A 23,680-nucleotide genomic window follows, 5' to 3' on the forward strand; every position below is an offset into this window, starting at 1 on the left:
AGACCCCAGCAATGGTAGCTTTTTGTTGAAACCCATCCTCTTTAAATAAGGCCAAATTCTGTCTTCAGATGCATCCCGTAGGTTGGTTGTTCACAGTATGAGTCATCTCAGCAGCTCTGCAGGTGGTATTTGACCTTACTAGAGAAATGTAGTTCTCAGTTTTTACAAGTCAACGAGTATTCAGATATGCATTTTCATCATGCTGTGCGAAGCAGAATGGGTACATTTAAAACATTATAGATGCATTTAACAATATCTTCCAAATGTTTTTATCACATGTGAAGAGCTGTCAGCAAAATTACCTTACATTTCTTCAACATTACGTAGTAAAAAACTCCAAGCACCAGAACGCTTTTTTAATGGATTCTGATTATTTGAAGGTGCTTAGAATTGTTCTTTGTCAAAAGTTGCAATGACATAACCCAACACTATTTTCCAGGGACCTAGAGCAAGAATTTCCAGTGCTGGCTTTTGTGTTGTATTTTCCAGAGTGTTCATCACATTTTATCTGTTATGTTATTTACCTTCTGTAGATTTTACATTGAAACCAAAAACTATGGATGCTTTGTGTTTATTTGTTTCTACTATATAACTTAAATTGTTCAGCCAGTCAAGTTTCTCAATTGTTTAAAATTTCTGACATGTCTGTTTAAAAGAGAAGCTGGCATATATAAAGTAATAGCCAGTGACATTTTCCACTGCCACTGGCTGAAAAAGTGTTTCCTAAATGCATATATTTTAAAAGAATTAAGAAAATCGAAGATTGAAAAAATCATGGGAATTCTATACAACATGGCACATTCATTGATTCTACAATAAAAAAATTGTATGCTCTTTTAAGAATCCTCCAGCCTCATGCAGTGCCTCAGGTGTGTATCAAATATAGACTAAACAGTGCAATATGAATCACCAGACTACAATTCTATCAAGAAAATGGGGGGTTTAGTAAATTAATAATTTTAAGAGTGACGTTTAAGTCACCGAACACCGGAGACAAAGTTGCAGGCCATAATATATGATTTTATACTTCTTAGACTACTTCTCCGACATTGAACTCCTCCCCCCCCCCAGTAATACACTAATTCCCATATTTACTCTGTGTTTCTCCGATTATTTTTCCATCTTTTCTACTACTTCCACTTCTTCCCTTGCCACAGTTCTCTTCCTCTTCTTACCCTCTTTTACATAGTCTCCTCTTCCTGTCTTCCCCTCCTGGCCCCTCACCTACTTTCCGTTTTTTGCTCTAGCTCTTATTTGCACTGCCTATTCACTCATCTTTGTCTTTAATCATAAAAGCTCCTTTTCCTGCTCCAGTTAGCTTCACTGTTACTGTGGCTCTTGCTTTCTGCTACTGTGACTTTGATAGGCTGAATCTTTTAATTTGCAGCTGCCGCTCTTAAATTTAAAAGGATCTTATTACAAGCACTGCCACTTATTATTAAATAAAAAAAAAATCCCCATCCTTTTATTCCCTTAGAACAGGGATGGCGAACCTTTTTTGGGTGGTGGCCACTGACTCACAAAAAAATCAGAGGGCTTCTCACAAGTGAGAAACAAACAAAAAAACCACCCACCCCTCACCAGCATGGGCTCCCCATTGCTGGGGGGACCCCCAAACCTCAGGGGCCAGAACCAGGCAAGCCAAAGGCTGCATCCAGCTCCCAGGCCTTAGGTTCCCCACCACTGCCTTAGAACAAGGACTTCAGAGATCTTGTGTATAAGTAATGCCAGTCAGCTAAAGGGAATGTAGATGCCCAGGGTAAAGCAGTCAGTCCCCTTCTACACCAGTTCTCTTCTACACCTTTCTACTGTGTACGGAAGCTGGTATGGAGTATTACATGCTACACCGTTTTGCTAAGTTGCTGCTCCAGTGTGAGCTCTTGTAGGTGTTTTATTACTACATCAGCTAATTTGGCTACTAATATGCTATGCTAGAGACTTGTGTAACTAAAATGACTTGGTAATGTCTTGACTATGTTTTGAGAGTGATTCAAGTTTGGGATCCCATCACCAAGAAGGCTCAGATAGATTGTCCAAAATCCATATTTTAATCATAATCAGATTTGTAATCAGAAAAAGTCATTTTTAGATCATTTTGTGTTTTCCTTTTCCAGTGCAAGACAGTGGCATAGCTAGGACAGGAAAAGCATGTGGTGGTGGTGGGGGTGGGGGGGGATGTGGTGCAATGCTGAAGGGTGAGGGGGCAGGGATGTCAGGCCCTGAGCGGGGAAGGAAGGATCAGGTGTCCATGAGGGATCCAGTACCCTGGGGAGTGGGATGTAAAGGGGAGGGGACACAGCAGGGATCTGGACTCTGGCAAGAAGGGGGCAGGGGGAATGGGGGTCCTGCCTCACTCCCCCACTTCCTGCTCAGCAGGCACATAGAGCATACAGACTGCAGGATACACCCAGAGAGTAGAAGAGGACCCTGCCAGAACTTGAACTTCAGCCACCCTCCCAACCCCAGCTTGGTATCTAGCAGGAGAGAGATGTGCCCAGGCTGGCAGTATACCACATGCTGCTGCCCCAGTTTCTGGCCCCAGACCTAGCCCCACCAAGACCTTCCCCCTGAGGCACATCCCCTGAAGAGCTAGCACTGCAGCCAGAAACTGGGGCACCAGTGCATAGCACAAGCAGGAGAGGAACAAGGCCAGGCTGATGGATGCCTAGCTGAGGTCAGGAATTCCACCAGCCTGTGGATTTAGGGGACTCTGGACCTTATTTTGGTGACCCTGGATGCTAAGTAGGTGAGTAGTGGCCCACTCAGGCCCACCCATAGCTATGCCCCGGTACAAAATTGTTTCCTGCCACGTTTGCTAGTTTCATTCTGTTTTAAATGATCAAAACAATGGAGCTTCCATTAGGTGTTCTCTCATCTATTAGATTTTATTTTTAGGAAATAATTCCTTGGTTTGACTTCTCTTTCTTTTGTTGAATTTCAAAGATAATAGGCCAGAGAGAATTGCTGATACGTACAATAATATATGGTAAAATATTTGGGTTTTTTTGAAGTAAAAAAACAAATCCCAGGTTTTCACCCCCATATACCATTAAGATGTGCTTCTAGCTAACTCTGTGCAAGTACATGATCTTAGTACGGTTACCCTCATCTTTCCTCTGCCTTCCCATTTCCTTCCATTGTACATTATGCTCACTTGTGTATTTTTGTAACAAGACCAACAACATACATGTATATAGCACCTAACACAGTGGGGCTCTGATAAGGTACGTCTAGACTACATGCCTCTGGCGACAGAGGCATGTATATTAGACTACCCAGCATAGGAAAATGAAGCGGCCATTTAAATAATCGCCGCTTAATTTAAATTTAAATGGCTGCCGCGCTGAGCCGATCAGCTGTTTGTCGGCTCAGCGTGGTAGTCTGGACTCTCCATGGTCGACATCAAAGGCATTTGTCGACCTCCCAGGTATGCCTCATCCCAGGCATCAGCTCAGCGCGGCAGCCATTTAAATTTAAATGAAGTGGCGATTATTTAAATCGCCGCTTCATTTTCCTATGCCGGGTAGTCTAATCTACATGCCTCTGTCACCAGAGGCATGTAGTCTAGACGTACCTATTCTGTCTGAGTCTGTTGGGTGCTGTTGCAATGTAAATACAATTGCTAATAATCTCATTACTCCTAGTTATAACAACATCCTGAATACTTCATACTTCTCCTTGAGGCTTATAGCTGACTGACAGATATGCATGCATTGATTATATCTCTTCCTTCTTTCATAGATGTCATCTGGCAATACTATATTTATAAAATGTTTTTTCAGTCTTTCCTTTTGCTCTTTTCCAATGATGTTTCTTTGTATTATAATGTTCCCAATTCTCATTTTGTCAAGCTACTTATACCACAATGTTCAGATGAAGAGAGAGCAGTGGGCATTGGTATTAGTATGTAGTTTATTTTATGGTTATGACACAGACATCATATAACTGTGTTGTAAGCTAACTCTAGTAGCTATGTCTGTTTCCTCAAAAGAAGTATTCTCTTTTACTTTACATGACCAATTTTCTTGGAGTAACAGCCTTCTCTGGATCACAATCACAATACCTTGATCACAATATCTTAACTCTTTGTGCAGATAAAAGGGTTAATCATCTCTACATTTAAGCTATACTAAATACAATTCATTTTCTGGCAAAATGGAAGAACCCCCCCCCGCCATATTATAAAACTTAAGGCTCTCAATCTATTTGGTTGGACAACTTTCTTAACTGGACCTACAAGAGCTATTTTTTGAATATATGGAGTAATAAAGACTTATGACTAATAAGCCTTTAAATCACTTCAATATACAAGTTGATCCTAAATAGAATGACTATATTTTCCATCTCTTTAAGTTAGAATAGGATTATGAATATGATCTTAAAAGGAGACCTAATTTTTCTTTAAACAAATGAATTCTAGAGTTATATGTTTCAATTCTCAAGCTACCAAAAGTAAGAGGTGTTGGCTGATGTTGAGGGGTGTGGGGTCAAGGCTTCATGCTGTGCATTTTCGTAAAGATCAGTCATAAGTTGGCTCACTAGTAGTCATACTGAATTAATTTTCAGAAATTCAGCTTCTTCCTTTAGCATTATTGTGTCTCTTTCTTCCCTTCATCAATTTCAGTCTGGGAATTTTTCTAGGGTATATGAGAATTTCCTGGTAGAAAGTGTTGACAGCTCGTCAGAACAGCAGCGATAAATAATCTGTTTAGACTCAAGTGTACCACACACTTCAGGAAAGTCCATGCTGGAGCTGACTCCTTGATGTCAGCAAGAACTCCATGTGTTTTGGGGTATTATAGCCTAACTCTGTTATTTGATCACAGGCCAGCCTTCTGATTACTGAAAGTCAAGGAAAACAAGAAAAATGGAGTAGATAACACAAATTTGTGCAGAGGAGTGTTTGTTGTCGAGGAAGATCAGAAAAGAATATGTTGGATGTGTATCAAGAAAAAGTTGAGATTATTTGGAGAAGAGGATAAAGCAAGGGAGTATGCCAGAGGAAAGGTCAAAAGGAAGTTAAAAGAAAAGGTAACTTGTGTAAGATTTCTGAAAGCCTTGTATTAACATGCTAAAGCTTAGTATTAAAATTTTAAAAAACCCAGCAGCTTTGATAATTACACATAATCAGATTACACGTTTACATATAGTGTAACTAATGATTTCCAAAAGTCCTGTCTCAAATGCTCTGAATCTATATAAAACCAACAAGGGGCAGTTATATTCTTCAGTCTTTCCAAGGCTTAGTTAGGAATATTATGGTAATTAGACAGTAGTAAGTGACCTGAACATATTTTGGTCAATCACCCTGTAATATTCATTAGTTATACTAAATTATTATTTTATTAACTACTTTAATATTTTAAAATAATTTTAGGTCTGTACGTCCTTTTAAGGTCCCTGATTTAAAATATTAATGTCTTTTTGCTGAAACAAAGGCCTGTGGTATCGCTGACAACCCCTGTGATGTTGAAGCAGGCGGGGATGCTGGCTGACACAAAGCAAATTCCACCTTTCTACTGGAAAGTTATCTTAGTTCATCCTGTAAGAAAAGGACAATATATTGCCTTTTCAGTGTAAATATATTGGCATGGTTATTTCCACTTACGGTATGTCTACACTGCCTGGCTATTTCAGAATACTGGAAGTATCCCGAAATGGCTACTCCACATCTACACAAGTCACCTGTTATTTCAAAATATTTTTTGAAATAACGGGCACGCTATTTCGCCATCCCAGTAAACCTCATTGCATGAAGGATAAGGGATGGCTTGAAATAGCTCGCTATTTTGAAATTTGGCACTATGTAGACACACCAAGTTTCAAAATAAGGCATTTCAAAATAGTTTCAAAATAATATATGCAATTTGCGTAGCACAAATTGCATATCTTATTTCGAGTTTAGGGTGCTGTGCAAACACATCCTCAATGTAGCATAGTCACATTTTTTTCTAAGTTTTTATGCTGATTACAGATGTTTAAAAAAAATCTGACAGGTTTTTGTTGGACAATGCCAATTTGGTGAAATAAACTTTTGTGTGTGTGAATTTAATCAGGTAGACTATATTTTGCTTAGGAAAAAAATGGAAAAAGTAGTAAGGTATTCTGAAATGTATGAAAGACTTGAAATTATTTTATTTTTTAAAATTTATTTTCATAAAAAACTTCAGTTTTGGCTTTTTGTCCCAACTTGGGGTAATATTTTTTTTGGTTAATCTTAATATTTTATCATGAGATGGAAAAAATCTGTCCTTTGAGTTATTTTATCCTGACAAGTATGTGTTTTTAATGTAGTGGTGATTTGGGGAGTGAGAGTGGAAAAGTTTTCATTTTTTGTTTGAAACTAAGTACTTTTCATACTGAATATATGTTCTTATGTGGTAGTAGTCATGGTCATAGAATTTAAAACCAGAAAGAACCACTTGATCATCTAGTTTGACCTCCTGCATATCACCAACCAATCCAGCATGTGCACATTAAACTGAAAAACCAAAATGCGACCAAAATATTGCGACTTACAAGAGATGGACTATTATATGCTATGGAAAATGGAAATGATAATTGTGCTTGTGGTCCCTTCAATGGCTGGAAAATGATTGAGATATATTAGGATAATGCTGACAAAACACCTGTACCTCACATGCTACAGAGGAAAGTGGAAAACCTCCAGAGTCACTGCCAGTCTGATGTAGTGGAAAATTCCTTCCTGACTTCACATATGACCATCTAAGAACTGGGGCCAGCCAAGACCCTGAAAGAGAGAATGCTCAGTAACACCTCAGAGCTCTATCTCATCTCCAGCCTTGGCCATCTTTGATACATCAGAGAAAGGAGATAATAAAAAACCTTCCTAGCTGGGAGTCAAGGTGAAAAAATGTATATTGTTTGTTGATGTGTATTTTGGGGATGCAATATAAGATATAATAATTACTCCCTATGCTAGACTGCATAGTTTATAGGTTAAGGCCACAGTAATATACCTCAGATGGCTGGTGCAATACACAAATTATTTACCCAGTACAAGTGTACGGAAAATTCAAATTATTCCATATCCCTGGAATATCATTTAAAATGGCCTCATTATGGTTATGTTAGATTTAACATTGAATCATATATGTCAAAAATGCTTGCCAACTCTAAGTCAAAACTCCTCTTGCAAATGCAGTCTTGAATTGGCCATGAGCTGCTGTAGCAATTTTCTAACCAATTGAAAAACAGGCTTTTTTTGCAATCTTATTTGAAATCTATTTAAAAATTGTACTTCTTTGGAATGCTCCTTATCTCCTTCAATCACAAGCCTTTGAGCTTGTTTCTTTAACAGCTGTGCAAAAGCAAAGGGCTGTGTTTTTTTTGAGAACTTGAAATCAGAGGGGTATGTTCTTTCTGTTTCCCTCATGCAAGAAAGTCTCTGCCTTTAGCAAACAAAACCAGAATGGCAATGTTTCCACTTATTGCTTCCCAGGGAATGGGTTTAAATTTTGGTTCTGTTTGACTCATCAGATGCTTTACTGTCTGTACAATATTTGATCAGTGTGATGGACCCTCTTAGGGGAGTGCTCCAAAGTGAGTGCTTTTTCTTATAAAGGTGCTCCAAAAACACAAGTTCCTTCATCATCTGTGGTCTGGTTGTATTTCAGTAAATTTTGGAGGTTCGAAAGAGGATTTGCACAAAGATATTATATTGCCTGGTAATGATAATCTCATGCTGTTGTGGGCTCTCTCTTTCACATTGACTATTACATTCAAGATAGCGCTGGGTGAAATTATACTTGTCTGAAAATTTCTGCTGAAATATATTCAGCATGTCACAAATTTGTGATGAAATCCAAACTCCATTGAATTCAGTGGGTGTCTTGCCTAGATTTTGGTATATATATTTGTAAAGAACAACATAGTAAGCTGCATAATTAACTGTTTAGTGACAGTTATTGATAACTTTAAAGAGAGTTGCGGAGATAGAAACATCTGTTTATCTCTCTGTGACTGGGTATAGTTGCTTCTTTAGATTTTGCATAAAATACTCATGAGACTCAACCAAAATAGTGTATTCATTTTAAAAAATGTTATAAAAACCCTGGAGCTTTTAATATTTCTGCTAGTTATTTTTTAAAATAACTTAAAAGTTGTTTGTAACATACCTTTCCCAAAACCACCATGGTAAAAGAACAAGGAGTTACAGTAACCAGAGTGGGTCACAGCAGATTATGTAGTGCTGGGAAGAAGAATGAAGGAATTTGAAGCACAAGTGGTGTTCTCGTCCATGATTCCAGTTGAAGGAAAAGGTCTGGGTAGGGATTGTCAAATTGAGGAAGTAAGTGTGTGATTGCGCAGGTGGTGTTTGTGAGAGAGCTTTGGTTTCTTTGATCATGGGACTCTGTTTCAGGCAGAAGAATTGTTAGGAAGAGATGGGATCCACCTAACCAAGAGAGGAAAGAGCATCTTCGCAGGCAGGCTTGCAAACCAAGTGAGGAGGACTTTAAACTAGGTTCATTGGGGGATGGTGACCAAAGCCCTGAGATAAGTGAGGAAGTCGGATACCAGGAAGAATCACAAGGAGGAACGAGCAACAAAGGAGGACCCCTGATTCAGATGGAGAAGGCAGGGCAATCAGCTGGTTATCTAAGGTGTTTGTACACCAATGCAAGAAGCCTGGGAAACAAACAGGAAGAATTAGAAGCCTTGGCCCAGTTAAAGAACTATGATTTGATTGGAATAACGGAGACTTGGTGGGGTGACTGGGATGACTGGAGCACTGTCATGGAAGGGTTTAAACTATTCAGGAAGAACAGACGGGGGAGAAAAGGAGGAGGAGTTACATTGTATGTAAGAGAGCAGTATGATTGCTCGGAGCTCCAGTACTTAGAGGGAGAAAAGACTGTTGAGAGTCTATGGGTTAAATTTGAGATGGAAACAACAGGGGTAATGTTGTGGTTGGTGTCTGCTATAGACCACCGGATCAAGTGGATGAGGTAGACGAACAACTGAGAGAAGCTTCCAGATTGCAGGCCCTGGTTCTCATGGGCAGCTTTAATCACCCTGACAACTATTGGAAGACCAATACAGCAGTACACAGACAATCCAGGAAGTTTTTGGAGAATGCTGGGGATAACTTCCTGGTACAAGTGCTGAAGGAACCAACCAGGCGCCACGCGCAGATTGACCTGCTGCTTACAAACAGGGAGGAACCAGTAGGGTAAGTAGAGGTGGGTGACAACCTGGGAAGCAGTGATCATGAGATGGTAGATTTCAGGATCCTGACCAAAGGAAGAAAGGAGAGTAGCAAAATACACACCCTGGACTTCAGAAGAGCAGCCTTTGACTCCCTCAGAGAACTGATGGACAGAATCCCCTGGGATGCTTACATGAAGGGGAAAGGAGTCCAGGAGAGATGGCAGTATTATTAAAGGCATAGGAAGAAACCATCCTGATGCGTAGCAAGAAAAGCAAATATAGTAGGTGACCAGATTGGCTTACTGGGGACATCCATGGTGAGCTTAAACACAAAAAGGAAGCTTACCAGAAGTGTAAAGTTGGACTGATGACTAGGGAGGAGTATAAATGTATTGCTCGAGAATGCAGGGGAGTTATCAGGAAGCCGAAAGTGCAATTGGAATTGCAGCTGTCAAGGCATGTGAAGGGTAACAAGAAAGGTTTCTACGGTCATGTTAGCAATCAGAGCATGATCAGAGAGGGTGTGGGGCCCTTACTGGATGAGGGAGGTAACCTAGTGACAGATGATGTGGGAAAAGCTGAAGTACTCAATGCTTTCTTTGCCTCTATCTTCACAGACAAGGTCAGCTCCCAGATAAATGCACTAGGCAATGCAGTATGGGAAGGAGGTGGACAGCCCTTGGTGGGGAAAGAACAAGTTAGGAACTATTTAGAAAAGCTAAATGTACACAAATCCACGGGCCTGGATTTAATGCATCCAAGGGTACTGAGGGAGCTGGCAAATGTCCTTGTGGAGCCTTTGGCCATTATCCTTGAAAAGTCGTGGAGATCGGGAGAGATCCTGGATGATTGGAAAAAGGCAAGTGTAGTGCCCATATTTAAAAAAGGGAAGGACAATCCAGGGAACTAGACTTACCTCAGCCTTACCTCAGTCCCTGGAAAATTCATGGAGGGGATCCTCAAGGAATCCATTTTGAAGCACTTGGAAGAGGGGAAAGTGATCAGGAATAGTCAACATGGATTCACGAAGGGCAAGTCGTGCCTGACCAATTCGATTAGCTTCTACGATGAGGTAATTGGTTCTGTGGATATGGGAAAGTCAGTGGATGTGAAATTCCTTGACTTTAGCAAAGCTTTTGATACGGTCTCTGTGATGGGGCATGCCAACCCCACACTGAAAAAGGGGAGCAGAGCACACCTAGTGGGTGGAATATGCCTCTCCCCAGCAGCCCTGCTGGGCATGCTCCCAGTGCAGCCCAGGTATAAAAGCCTGCAGAGCAGCTCAGTTGGGGCTGACCTCCGGAGGAGAAGGAGCTACTGCCCAACCACCCGAGCCACAGCTGCTGCAACTGGAGCGAGAGACACCGGACCAGTGGACCACGCTGCTACCATCCCCGGGCCAAGCTTGACTGCAATGCCGGCTGCGCCATACAGCCCCCCAGATGCTGTCGCCGCACCAGCTGCTGCTGCACCCGATGCCGGACCTGCTAACACCGCTACTGCCACCAAACCCACATCTACAGGTGGGACTGCCAGCGGTCCGGGGGCTGGGGTAGGAAACAACCCAGGGGAGGGAGCAGGAAAAGCCCTGAAGTGCTCGGCGTGTTTTGGGGAGAACTCCCCGCTGAGCCAGTGGTGGGAACCACCCACCACTGATAGGGCCCTGGTTTGGGGCCCGGTGGAGAGAGTGGGCCCGGGCCCCCCTACCCCTTATTCCCAGATCTCGGACTAGGAGCAGGTCCGGTGAAAGACTAGGCCTCTGGGCCTGTTTACAAAGAACTAGGCCTCCAGGCCTGTGTATGAGAGACTAGGCCTCGGGGCCTGCTTTTGAAGGACTTGACCCGTTGGTTGAACTGGGCGGGGCTAGACACGCCTGTCACAATCTCACTCAATATTCTTGCCAGAAAGTTAAGGGAGTATGGATTGGATAAATGGACTGTAAGATGGATAGAAAGCTGGCTAGACTGTTGGGCCCAGTGGGTAGTGATCAAGGTCTCAATGTCAGGCTGGAGGTCGGTTTCTAGTCTAGTGCCCCAAAGAGCAGTTCTTGGACCAGTTTTGTTCAACGTCTTTATTAATGACCTGGATGAGGGGATGGATTGCACCCTCAGCAAGTTTGCAGATGACACTAAGCTAGGGGGAGAGGTAGATATGCTGGAGGGCAGGGACAGAGTCCAGAATGACCTGGATAGATTAGAGGATTGGGCCAAAAGAAATCTGATGAGGTTCAACAAGGACAAGTGTAGAGTCCTGCACTTGTGATGGAAGAATCCCAAGCATTGTTACAGGCTGGGGACTAAATAGCTAAGTAGCAGTTCTGCAGAAAAGGACCTGGGGATTACAGTGGATGAGAAGCTGGATATGAGTCAACAGTGTGCCCTTGTAGCTAAGAAGTCTAATGGCATATTAGGGTGCATCGGAGTGGCATTGCCAGCAGATCCAGAGAAGTGATTATTCCCCTTTATTTGACTCTGGTGAGGCCACAGCTGGAGTATTGTGTCCAGTAAGTCGACAGAATGCGGCAGTTTTGTCGACGGTGGTAAACCTCCTTCTATGAGGAATAACGCCTTTTTTCAACAGAGTTATGCTGAAAAAAGGTGATATTGCATACACACTGTGCTTTTTCAAAAGAGAAAATCTAGACTTTCTGCCGATACAGCGGTTTGCTTTGTCAACAGAACTGGCTGTAGTTTAGATGCTCTTTTTCGACAGCGGCTTTGTCGACAGTATCTCTCGACAAAGCCTCTGTCAACAAAAGCCTGTAGTCTAGACGTACCCAATATGCTCTTACATCCAAGCACTCACAAATTAATTTTGCTGCTAGATCAGTCACCATAGAGAATTCACCACAGCCAGCACTCCTTCTTCAAACCTTCCCTCTGCCCCTCCCCCTCAAACATAGAGTCTCCACAACAATGAAGAATCAAACTTATTCAAGTGGGGAGAAGACAGAGCCAAGAGATAATTTAAGCAACTTCCTTACATACAGTTAGAAACAGAGAGTCTGGGCCTTGATGATACAGGTTAATTAAGAAAAAGTAGATGTTTTGAGTAAGAGTCTTTTTAAGAGTGAAGAGTTTCAGATTAATTCTAACTTGCCCTTGTTCTAACAACATAATAATGTTATGAATTGGGTGTTATGGGTTAAATTAAAACCTATTGAGATAGATAGGTGTGAATTTACCCTTCAATTTATATTACTGAAGCTTAAGTCCCTCCCTGCTCAACAAAAACAAAAGATGTACATGAATCTGCCAAGAGCTTTTGGCTGAATATTACTTTTTGTATGTTTGTGTGTGTGTCAGAGATAGATAGATAGATAGATAGATAGATAGAGAGAGAGAGAGAGAGAGAGAGATCTTGCAGAAACTGAGGTCATGCAAGAGCAGATAGAATGAAGAAGGCAGTTTGATGGATCAGCTTAAAGCAGCGGGTTGAACCTATGAGAAACCATTTTTGGATCAGGGTGCAGGCTAAAATAGTGCTCTTGGTGCAGGGAGCAAAACAAGTTATTTCCTGCTATTTGATTCTGCATTTGGAGACTCAGGACTTTATACAATTATCATGGGTGATGGGTAGCGCTTCAGTTCTGGGAAGCTAGCTCCCAGCTCCACTCCTTCTGTTTATGGGTCTGCCTTCATGGCTAGAGCCAGGGGCCCCCTCCTTCTGCCTGGAGTAGCTCTAATTCCCTTCCCTCAGCTGGAGGAGCCCGGGGCCAGTGGGAATGCCCCTCTCTACCCTAGCCATTCTGTGGGAAAAACATTTTTTCCTTCTCTTCTAGGAGAAGAACCTGAGGTTTTGATATGCATCATGCAGGTCCAGAGTTGTTGAGGAGGTGCTATGTGTTACTCACCTTCCTGGGTTCATTAGGAATCTTGCCAGAATTCACTGGGCCTTTCACTGCCATGCTATTCATAGGTTTCTTTCTTGGTCTTCTGTGCACCTGAGCACCCTGGATATGATTTCAGCTACAGTGCTTTAATATCCAAACAAAGATTTTGAAAGGACACCAGATGGAAGTTTATCTAGGAAAGGTTTTTAGGACAACATAATTCAAATTGTTATATTAAAATATAAAATCCAAAGAGGTGGACAAGGCAACAACAGGACAATTTTAGGTAGCTGTTATTTAGGATCACATGCTTCCCTATCCATGCATCACAGAAGAGAACAGTACAGATTCCACATCACCTTCCAGACTCCTTTTTTTCAACAGAGTATTTGAAAGGCAGCTAAATATGTTTCTTTACCAAATAGCTCTTTTCCCACAGTTGCCACAATCCCTGGCCATAAGAAGGTGGGCACAGCAAATTTAACTTCCCACAGCCCATCAGTTAACAGACTGTTTAAAGTACAGTTAGTAGTAGGAATTCCACTCCCTGCTTTGACTTTTCGATACTATAGATGTGGCATATGCATTGGGAAAAGGAGATGGAGGCAGGTATATCAAACAGAAATATCAGGAACCCTCGATGGGACTTGGAAGTCAGTAGCAAGGTATTAAAAGGCCAGACATCTACTGGTTTCTCTTATACTGATCCCAGCATTTACACTTTTGTTGACCAGTGCCTCCTGCCCTATTTATTCCATTATTGTCCCTCCCTCCAGGAGGGGAAGTTTATTATCTTTCGATGTACAGCACAAGAACTGTGCAAAATGCTTGATGTACAAATGTGAGGGGGTAGATCTCAACCCTATAGATTTTTAGCCTTTTCAAGGCACAAAGGGGAGTATGTGAGTCTTTGATATGGCATCAGGAGAACATTAACATTTGTTACATCACTTAAAATAAATACTCTTATTAGAGGAGTTAAGAGATGGTGCTATTATGTAAGGACTCACAAGTTCTTTTCCTTAGCATGTGAGTTCTCTTGAGTCTTTGAATAAATGCTTTTATTGCTATTAATTTTTGTTATGCACTTCTTTGGTAGAGCTCTGGCAAGAAGGAAGGGAGTTAGTGTTTGCCTTACTCTCTAACTAGTGATAGAAATGTAGCCGTGTTAGTCTGGGGTAGTTGAAGCAAAATGCAGGACAATGTAGCACTTTAAAGACTAACAAGATGGTTTATTAGATGATGAGCTTTCGTGGGCCAGACCCACTTCCTCAGATCAAATAGTGGAAGAAAGTAGTCACAACCATATATACCAAAGGATACAATTAAAAAAAATGAATGAAAATGATGAAAAAAAATGATGAACAAATATGAAAAGGACAAATTTGTCCTTTTCATATTTGTTCATTTTTTTAAATTGTATCCTTTGGTATATATGGTTGTGACTACTTTCTTCCACTATTTGATCTGAGGAAGTGGGTCTGGCCCACGAAAGCTCATCATCTAATAAACCATCTTGTTAGTCTTTAAAGTGCTACATTGTCCTGCATTTTGCTTCTCTAACTAGTGTCATTTTTTAAGCTATGTTTTTCCCTAGGAACAGGACATTAGTAATAGGGCTGAGGTCCCTGAAAGAAGGGATTGCCAGTGTGCTGTTTGTGATCACCCGTGGTTAAGAACTAGAGCATACAGAGAAAAATAAATAAGTTGTATACCCTTCACATAACTGATTTTCTAGTGGAGAAGAAACTAACCTGCAAGACTGTGACCTCTGTTACCATTCAGCACAGGGACAACAATATAATTGAAAATCAGCCCATAAAATGGAGCTTGCTTCTGAAAGACATGGAAATCCTACTTGGCTTCTGAAAGAGATAGGAGGCCTTGAATTACATTTCCTTATTCATATACACATTTACTTGTCATTGTGCCAGGCCTTAAGCTGGGTCTGTACTTAAGAGCTACAGAGTGGCAGTAAATGGAACTGAGAAGAATACTCATTTTGGGATCACTGTATTCTTGTGTGCTCCTAGATTTTGGTTTAGGGCACCAACTCCATGGATGAAGCCATGTTTGTAATAAGCGATGTTCTTTGGAAATCAATATCAATTGCTGGAGGGACTCTGATTTGGATGGGAGAGAAGCAAAGACAAAGTAGCTGCCTTCACCTGTATGCTCTGCTGGCTCAAATGGCCACTTTTAGGGAATAGGTTGGGCAAGAGTCTAAACTAAACAATGCATATTACACCTTACTGCCCAAGGCTCCATTAACATTTAGTTTTATTTGAACCTAATTATTGTCAACATCTGTTACAGTTGTTTCAGTGGCAATATTTACATTGAATAATACAGAGGAGAGGACAGAGACTTGTGATATTCCACAATAAGAGGGTTGTGGAGGTAGAGGGACAGTTGTCTATGAGGAAGGCCCTGAGCCATTTAAGGATGTGTTTCTTCACTCATACAATTTCTTAGGCAGGTCTTTGGTGATTGATGGTATCAAATTCTATAGAAAGATACACTTACTTCCCTTATATATAGTCATGAGGCTATCAACACATGCTGGCTCAATACGAGGTACTTAAAAGAATCCCGATATTTAAATCCCGGGCTTCATTTGCAAGTTCAAATGCCTACATTAGCCACCCTAGTTCAAACTAGGGTGGCAGTGTAGACATACCCTAGCATAGCAGCAGCAAGCCAAGATCCATCTTGTTTAAGACAACTTCCTATTTCTCCTCCTGGCTTAAATAATGCACTGGCCCAATCAGGTGGTGGGTGGTATCTTTAATAGCGTGTAAGACCTTAGGTCTTCCAAACCTCTAGTCAGTAGTAGAGCTGTCAGGGAACAGTGTGGATGCAGTAACAACCCAAGGGGTCTGGTTCAGGAGCTGCAGACTTTCATTCTCCATTGATAGAGGTCAGGTGAGCTCTGTTCTCTTTTATTTGCCAGGAAGGGCAGAGGCAGCAACCCTGATTGCTATCAGTTGCTCCAAGGACTACTTTTTGTGTGAAAGGGCCCCCAATGTAATCCTATTGAGTTAAGTAAGGATGTGCTGGATTGGGCTCTTCTTTAAGATCCAAGATTTCTCTGGCTGAAGAAATGATGTTTTACAATCCGTGCCTCCCACTATGATTGGAATGCTTAATCCCTAATACAGTAAGGATTGCTTTAGAGAAGTTTTGTGCCAATAGCCAAAAGCTTTTCAGCTATATAATTCCCATACATGTTGTAAAGTTGTCTCCTTGGCACTATTTAAATAAACTGAAAAATATTTAAGGAACAAAGTTGGGTAACACCTTAACTTAAAGTTCCATTATTAAATGGCCTATTAATATCTATTAAATGATTGCCAGATGGCACCATGCTCTTTCATAACTTATTACATATCATCTTATAACAATACGCATTATTAATACATTAAATTCTGAACAAATAATACAATTACAAGTTATTACAAATAGTACTTATTCCCAACAAATAGTTATGAAACAGGCATTTACTCTGTTTAACAATGATTTCAGTATATTCAAAAGCGTGTTATAAAATGTCAGGTACTTTGATAAATCAAACAGCAAATTGTTATTATTATAAATGTATATTTAAATGGGCCCTTAATCCATGTTCTTTTGTGTTGCTCCCAAATGTGGCAAGCAATTTTCTATAGGACTTGCTGGGAATGATACTGTAATCATAATCCTTAATATTGTTTCTTTAATTTAACTGAAGTTGATTCAAGTTTGTTCTACTGGCAACCCCCTTAAAAGTGCTTATTTTTAAGTTGAGTCATATTGTTTATTAGAAACGAGACAAGATGTAAAGATGCCCAGCATGGAAAAAGGCTGCTTTGTTCCTGCAGATCACATGGCTGATCTGGATCTGGGTAAAAAAATTAAGAGGAAGGTGGATAGAAGAAGTTTTGCTAGGGGGAGAGAGCATGTGTTCTTTACTCCTACTTGGATGAAGCTAGAATGGCCTCTGTTTGAACTGCTTTGTTCTGATTTGGAATTTGTATTTTTGAAAATAAAGCAAGCCCCAAGGGAGAGAATTTGAAGAGACCTGCTGCTGAGACTCAATTTTGTCTTCCTTGGCTGGTAAGTGTCCACTTCACTTACAAGGAAAATTTAAAAATCTTTGTCTTTGACAGAAGTGGCTAGGTTTCATATTTCACATTACACTCTTTAATGTTCTGTGTAATATTGCTAGAAATGAACCAACTTACTGGTGAGATTCTTTTGGTTTGCCATTGTGTATTATTGAACCCAGAAGGTTTAAAATGAGTAGCTTTTATATCAGGTCTTCTACATGTTTACTAAAAATGAGTGCTTTTCGAAAAGTGCTTTTGTTATTGAAATGTAAGGGTAGATACAGTAGGGCCATAAAATTGTGATATGCAGTTCACATGATTATTCCCTCATGCCAAAAGATGACAGCCAACTTCTTTCACTACTTACATAGTTTTACCTCAGTGCTTCATACTGTGCTTTTTGCATATAAAATTAATTATTTGGGAATGAAACCTGTTTCTGTTCTTCTGAATACAACTGCTATGCCCCTGAGGGCCTCAGGAAATTAATGGAATACCTGATGTATTTTGCAAGAGTTAGGGTTAAAGCTCAAGGGTTTGGTTCTGATCTCACATACAATGGTGTACCTTAATTGACATCAGTGGAGTTTTTCTCTATTTGTACTAGTGTAGGATCAGAATTGAACATTATGGATGAGATTTTCACACATGCTCTGCATAGGTTTCACTCTACCAGATAAGTCAAGTGGAACAGTTAGAACATTGAACATTTCTGGAAAAAAGCCACCCTGTATTTGTCAGCCCAAATACTGACCTTATTTACAACCCCACAACCTCATTGAAGTCAACATAAAGGTAAGTGGCTATCAGAAACAGGAGGGCAGAAGTATATAATTCCTTGAGGGAGCGGTTTCTAACCTATTCCATTAGAGCTCCTTTGAAGTCAATTGACGTATGCACGCCGTCCCTTCCTCATCTTGTTTCATTGTTGTGCTATACCAGCACATTCTCATATGTTCTTGTTTCCTTTCTCAGGTCCTTTGCTTTTTTCCCTGTTCTTTTTCCTTTTCTCTTTTTTCTCATCTTTTGCTTTCCTGCATATCTTTCTCTTGACTTGTGGGCTCTTATTTGCCATTTCTGAGAGAGCGGCAAGAAACTCAGTATGGGCAGGGAGCATCTATTGGTGGTATACACCCATCAGATGTGGTGGTGGGGTGATATAAACAGAAAATAATTTATAAGATCGGGTTAGAAGTCTCTCTTTAGCACCTCAGCCTTGTACACACGAGCTGCCCCTGCTACCATCTGAAGAAGAAGAAGCCACAAGTCTGGAGAAGGAAGGAGGGTGATTTTCAAAGATCTGTCGAACATTTTATCCACATTTGTACATTTTCCTTGGGTGTGAGATGGATATTAAGTAATGTAACTTTCTGTATATCCATTGTTGCTCAATTTGGGCCAACTATCCTGGGGCTACTCTGGTGTCTTCCTGGACAGTCAGCCCAACAAGTTGGGTAACATTGCTTTGGGAACTTTCCTCTTCCTGTGAATGTGTATGGACCTAGTTTCAGTCCTCTTAAATGAAGAAAAATACTTTAAAAATCCCTTTGAGCTTTCTGCTGAATTAGTTGATCTGGCATGGGGCTGACTCCTATAAAATGCTTGGAAAGTCATTACAAATCTTTGTTCTTTGAGAGGGGTAAATTCATACCATAGCACTGACAACATTTCAGTCTTACAGCCCAAGGTCTGTAGTTAGATACATGATACACATTGCTGTGTGTCTTGAAATAGCCACTCTGGATGCATGTGTGGTCAGGTAAAGGATGGGATTTTTCTTATAGTGTGGTTGTGGAAATGTACACCAACAAACCTGTGTTTTTAATCAGGCTTTGACAGAAGTTGGGAGTTCATACAGAATCTGTTACATTGCTTAGGTGCTACATACTTACAATGATAAACACTTGTATGGAGATTATTAGTTTACTTAATCCTAGAACAAATAGGATGTAAATGTAGACCCTCTTATTAAGAATTTATGAGGCACATGCCTTCTATATTTGGAGGCCTCTCTTCTCCAAGAAGATGTCATGCTTTGGAACATGTGTGCAGTGTAATTGCTAATATTTACAAGAGTGGTTACAGATGTATGTATTAAAGTAGAAGTCTTGCTAATTCAAGACATACTAAGGACTAGTTTGTGTCATAAAACCAGCTTGAAGATGGTGATTGTGCAACAATGCTGAAGAAGCCACAATTCCCTCTCTTGCACCAGAAGAGGAGTAATCTGTTTGGCCTATAGCTTCTGCAAATTAATACCACCTATGTTGGCCCTTGCACGGATTCAGCAGCATTGGCCAGTGTGTTAGAGGGAAGATCTGAGGCCTCACCCATTCCTCAAGCCTTGCCTCCCAGCTGCCCCCATGGGGAATAAATGATTGCATCTCTTTGCCAAGACCAGACAAAAGGCTTTTTGTTCATGTCTTATATCTGGTGAAACATTAGCTTCAAAGGTACTTTGGCTACCAGTTTAATGCTGAGAAAAGGTGTCAGATTGAAAGCAAAGAAATAGACAAATCAGATTTTTTTTCTGCTTTAATATAAAGTGTAAAATTGGCTCAGTGAATTTGGAAGTAAGTTGTCATAGAACTGAAACAAAAAAGGGAGTGGACTACTTCTAATGGCAGGGTGTGACCGTTTTAAATACCTGTTCCAGTAAAAACGGGGCTACTATTTTAGACTGTCTTATTTATAAACCAAGCTTGTGTAAGAAATATAAAGTCATTTGTATGAGAAATATTACCAAACCCTATATGCTTACCCATATGATAGTCTTACTGAAGGCCATAGAACTATTCATGAGTAAGATCATTAGGATTTTGTCTTGTTTGCATTTTGTTTGTCTGCATTGATTTTAAATTCAGTTGGTAGCCTTCTTTTTCTATTAAAAAAAAAAGTTTTAATGGCATCAACACAAAAAAACCATACCCACTGTTGACTTTAATAAAACATACTAGGAGACAACAAAGTCCTTTGAGAAAATTGCAGCATTTTTCCTCCTGAAATAATTTCATTACCTTTTTCTATGGAAATCTTGAGGAAGAGGAATGAGATTCTGACTCAAAGCTGCAAAAGAGGTTGGATGTTTGTGTGATTCTGCTTCCCATGATAATTTTAAAACAAAAGTTCTGCTTTCCATTTTAGGATAGCTGATTACTAGATGTGCTGTGGAGTCTAGCTGAGAACACTTGGCTTTGCTTTGGCCTAGAGTGATGGCATGCAGCCTGTTTCAATGATGAATGTGCAGAACATTCAGCTTTGTAAAACTCCAGTCTCTAAGGAGCAGTCTTTCCATATCTGACATTTATAAAGGACACCTGTGCAGTGTCTGACTTCTACACAAATCTCCACATTTATCATTTCTATCTGCATCTAGCTGTGCAACACAATTATAGCAATAAAAAAAGCAGTTCTCTCATTAGAAATACAAGAGTTTCAAGGTTTTGGCTTTTAGTCCTGGAACATCTGTTGCACAGCATGAACTTTTGGTCAATGTCTTCATTTAATTCACTGAAAGAGACTGTCCCAAAGTTAGGGTTTTTTGCCCCCCTCCCTTAGCGAAAGGTGAAAATCAGAGGTGCCAACAATGTCACAAGCTAAAGCTAGAAAAACAAAATAAAATTCCCTGATTATTTTGAAAATATTGCTTGATAGAAAAAGCAGTTTTATTTATCTTTATTCATTTAATCAACTCGACACTGAGTGTCACTAAGGAGGTGTTTCTGTGTGTGACAGAGTGGGCAATGTATCAAAGATCAAAGTTAACTCAGATTCTCAGCATTCTTTAGATGCCTAGGCAGACATGTATTATGCATTTTTATATATATGCATTTTATAAAATATGCACCCAGGCTAAGTATCTAAGCAGATGTCCTAAATTTTGTATATCAGGTGAGTTTTTGAACCAATGTGTCAAAAAACTGCAAGACTTGTTCCCTAAAATTTCTTCAGTTTGGTCCACTTAGTCCACCCACATTCTATCTCCAGTGTATTTTATAGTATAATCCAGTGTGTTTTATAGTATAGATATACAGTGATCCATAAAGCTATATATTTAGGGCTGCATTGTGGCTAGCCCATAGTGGATGCACAAAAGTGGGCAAATGGTTGAAAACTGTGTTCTCTCCATTTAGGTCCCTGACCTGGTGAAGCCATGCTTACTGCTGATACTATCCAAAATCTGTGGAGTGGGTGTAGGTCCCATCTCCTTCACAGGCCTACAGAACTTGATTGGTGTGATGAGGAGCACATGCTGCTCCCTGATTAAAAAGGGGGTGTTTTCACTCTCATGTATGTTCCCACCCCTCCACTCCCCAAACCCTACAAGAATTCTGGTTTAGTCAGTACAACTCAAGCCTGCTAAAGCAGCCACATTCAGAACCCTGGTTGAACAACCAACAGAAATGAAAGCTGGAACCCTGAAGGAGGGTAGATGGTATTTGTACAATCACCTCCCTCCTCTTACAAAGAATCCCCACACCTATGCCTGGACTTGGACTTTTGCTGAAGCAGAACCATATTGTGTAAAGGCAAAGTGATTCTGGCTCAATCTTCAAAGGGTTAAAATTTGAGCTGGACTAAATATCTTTATATGTTGGTGTCTGGGTTGGGAAGTGGGAATTCACATCCGTATCTCTAGGTAGAAAGTTGTGTGCTATTTTTTTAAATATATATTCTAGAGCACTGGGACACTCTTCATTGGTAGCAGGTTTAGTTGCAGACACTTAAAGGAGTTTGGATCCAGCTGAGCCAGAGTGCACATGCTATTTATTCCTGTTGATACTGAGTTAGGATTTCAACATACTCATTAGTGCCTTCTGTGATCCCGTGGGAGTTCCAGAGTTCTGGTGACTTTAGCACAAATGTACAGTCAACATCCTTAGGCTACTCAGCCATGTTAAAGAAGAAAATATTGTTCTTGTGATTTTTGTTTTGTTTTGTTTTGTTCTGAGCTGGATTCAAAACAAGAATTAAAGTTAAAAAGTTCAGACGTGAAAGGAATCTCCTGAGAACTTTAATAGTCTTTTAGGATTTTAGGCCAAAATCATACAGGAATGGCTCAGGAAATGTTGGTCTCTACTAAACAGAAATAAAAGAAAACAACTGCTTCACAAAGACAGAGAGATAGGTAAGCTGTTGAATTTTCCTACCTAATGTTCAATTATGTGAATTGCTTCAGCAAAGCAGGAGGGGAAGAAAGACAATAGGAATTTCACAATTTTGGTGGTATAGGATATTGGTTCAGAGCAATAATATCCCTTACACACGGCAGAGAGAGAGTGAAGCACCAATATTACAAATTAGGGACCATATTCTGCCTTGAGTTCCACTAGTGTAAATAAAAAATAATTCTGTTGGCTTCAGTAGAGTTACTAAGGAATCCTACTGGTATGAGAAATTCGATGTTAAACTAATTCAGATTATACTGGTATTACTAATATTAATCCTACTCTGAAGTATAGGAACTCAGATGTCAGTTAGTTGAAGCTTTTTTCCTGCAGATTTCAAAGGTTCCCCAGGTTCTATGACATTTTAAGTTGTGCTGCTTCCAAATTACAGGTTGGGTCATTATTTGGCTTCCTAGTTTTGCTTGCCATCCTTCAGAACTTCTTTCATTGCTTCTCTGGCCAGTCACTGATGTTATTCCAAAATAACATAGTCTGCGTCTATACTACAAGCAGTTATTTTGACAATGTCAAATAATGTCAAGCCGGAGAACTTCTTACTCCAACTTCTGTAACCCTCATTTTACAAGGAGTAAGGGAAGTCAGAGGAAGAGTGCTCTTTCTTGGACTTCTTGCTGTGTAGGCAGCACCAAAAGCCTAAATCAGCTATTTTGACTTAAGTTACACAACTTGACCTACGTCAATTGCGTAGCTTATTTCAGCTTTAGCCCTGCTGCGTAGACGTGCCTTTATCTTGGCCAACAGTTGTGGCATAAAGATATGGGAGTCCATGGAAGAGTCTGTGTCCCAATATAAGAGCTGGCTGTAATCCGCAAGAAATGTTTAAGTTCTTGGGTTTTTTTTTCTTGGTTAATGGAATGAGTTTCCACGCTTTTGTCTCATACTAGTCAATCATATTTCATTCACTGAAGTCAGTAGGAGCTGTGAAGTGCTCTCAACATCATATAATTTTGATGTGCCCTAATATGGATGTAGTTGCATGGCTTTACACACTGAAGCTTGAACATTTTGCTCAAATTTTTGAGGTACTGACCCTCTGAAGTGCCGAGCATCTTGCGGTTTGTGCTTAGCTCCTGTCAGAATAGGGCCGTTAGGCTTATTTAGATAAATGAGATGAGGATTAATACCTTTTCTCCTCACTTTATATTGTATGACTTCAAATATTGGACTCAGTATCTATTCTACTTTCGTGATCTCACTGGTTCATCTTTTTATTTAACTGATTATTTAAACAACTAAATAGAAATTGAATTAGATGAACCTTTTTTCATTGAAAATGGGTGTAAACAGAGAATTATTTTATTAGTTCTAACAGGCATTAGCAAACAAGTTTCTCACATATCCATAGGAGACGAGACAACATTATGTCTGAGATGAATAGCAGCATTAGCAGCGCTAGCAAC

The 23,680-nt window shown here is 40.2% G+C and overlaps 2 long non-coding RNA genes across 2 annotated transcripts in view; both read left to right on the forward strand.

Moving 5' to 3' along the window:
- The window catches only part of LOC106732604 (uncharacterized), a 200,753-nt gene that overhangs the window by 17,859 nt on the left and 159,214 nt on the right, over positions 1–23,680 (forward strand). Inside the window, exon 2 of the long non-coding RNA XR_016349466.1 lies at positions 4,827–5,031. This is a non-coding gene — a long non-coding RNA (uncharacterized LOC106732604). The remainder of the gene's footprint in view (positions 1–4,826; positions 5,032–23,680) is intronic.
- LOC142829578 (uncharacterized) overlaps positions 15,751–23,680 on the forward strand; it is a 32,874-nt gene continuing 24,944 nt past the window's right edge. The window contains exons 1-2 of the long non-coding RNA XR_012904122.2: positions 15,751–15,923; positions 17,034–17,098. This is a non-coding gene — a long non-coding RNA (uncharacterized LOC142829578). The remainder of the gene's footprint in view (positions 15,924–17,033; positions 17,099–23,680) is intronic.

This window comes from Pelodiscus sinensis, chromosome 4 (genome assembly GCF_052426305.1).
Source record: "Pelodiscus sinensis isolate ZL-2025 chromosome 4, ASM5242630v1, whole genome shotgun sequence".
In the NCBI taxonomy this organism is placed as follows: Eukaryota; Metazoa; Chordata; order Testudines; family Trionychidae; genus Pelodiscus; species Pelodiscus sinensis.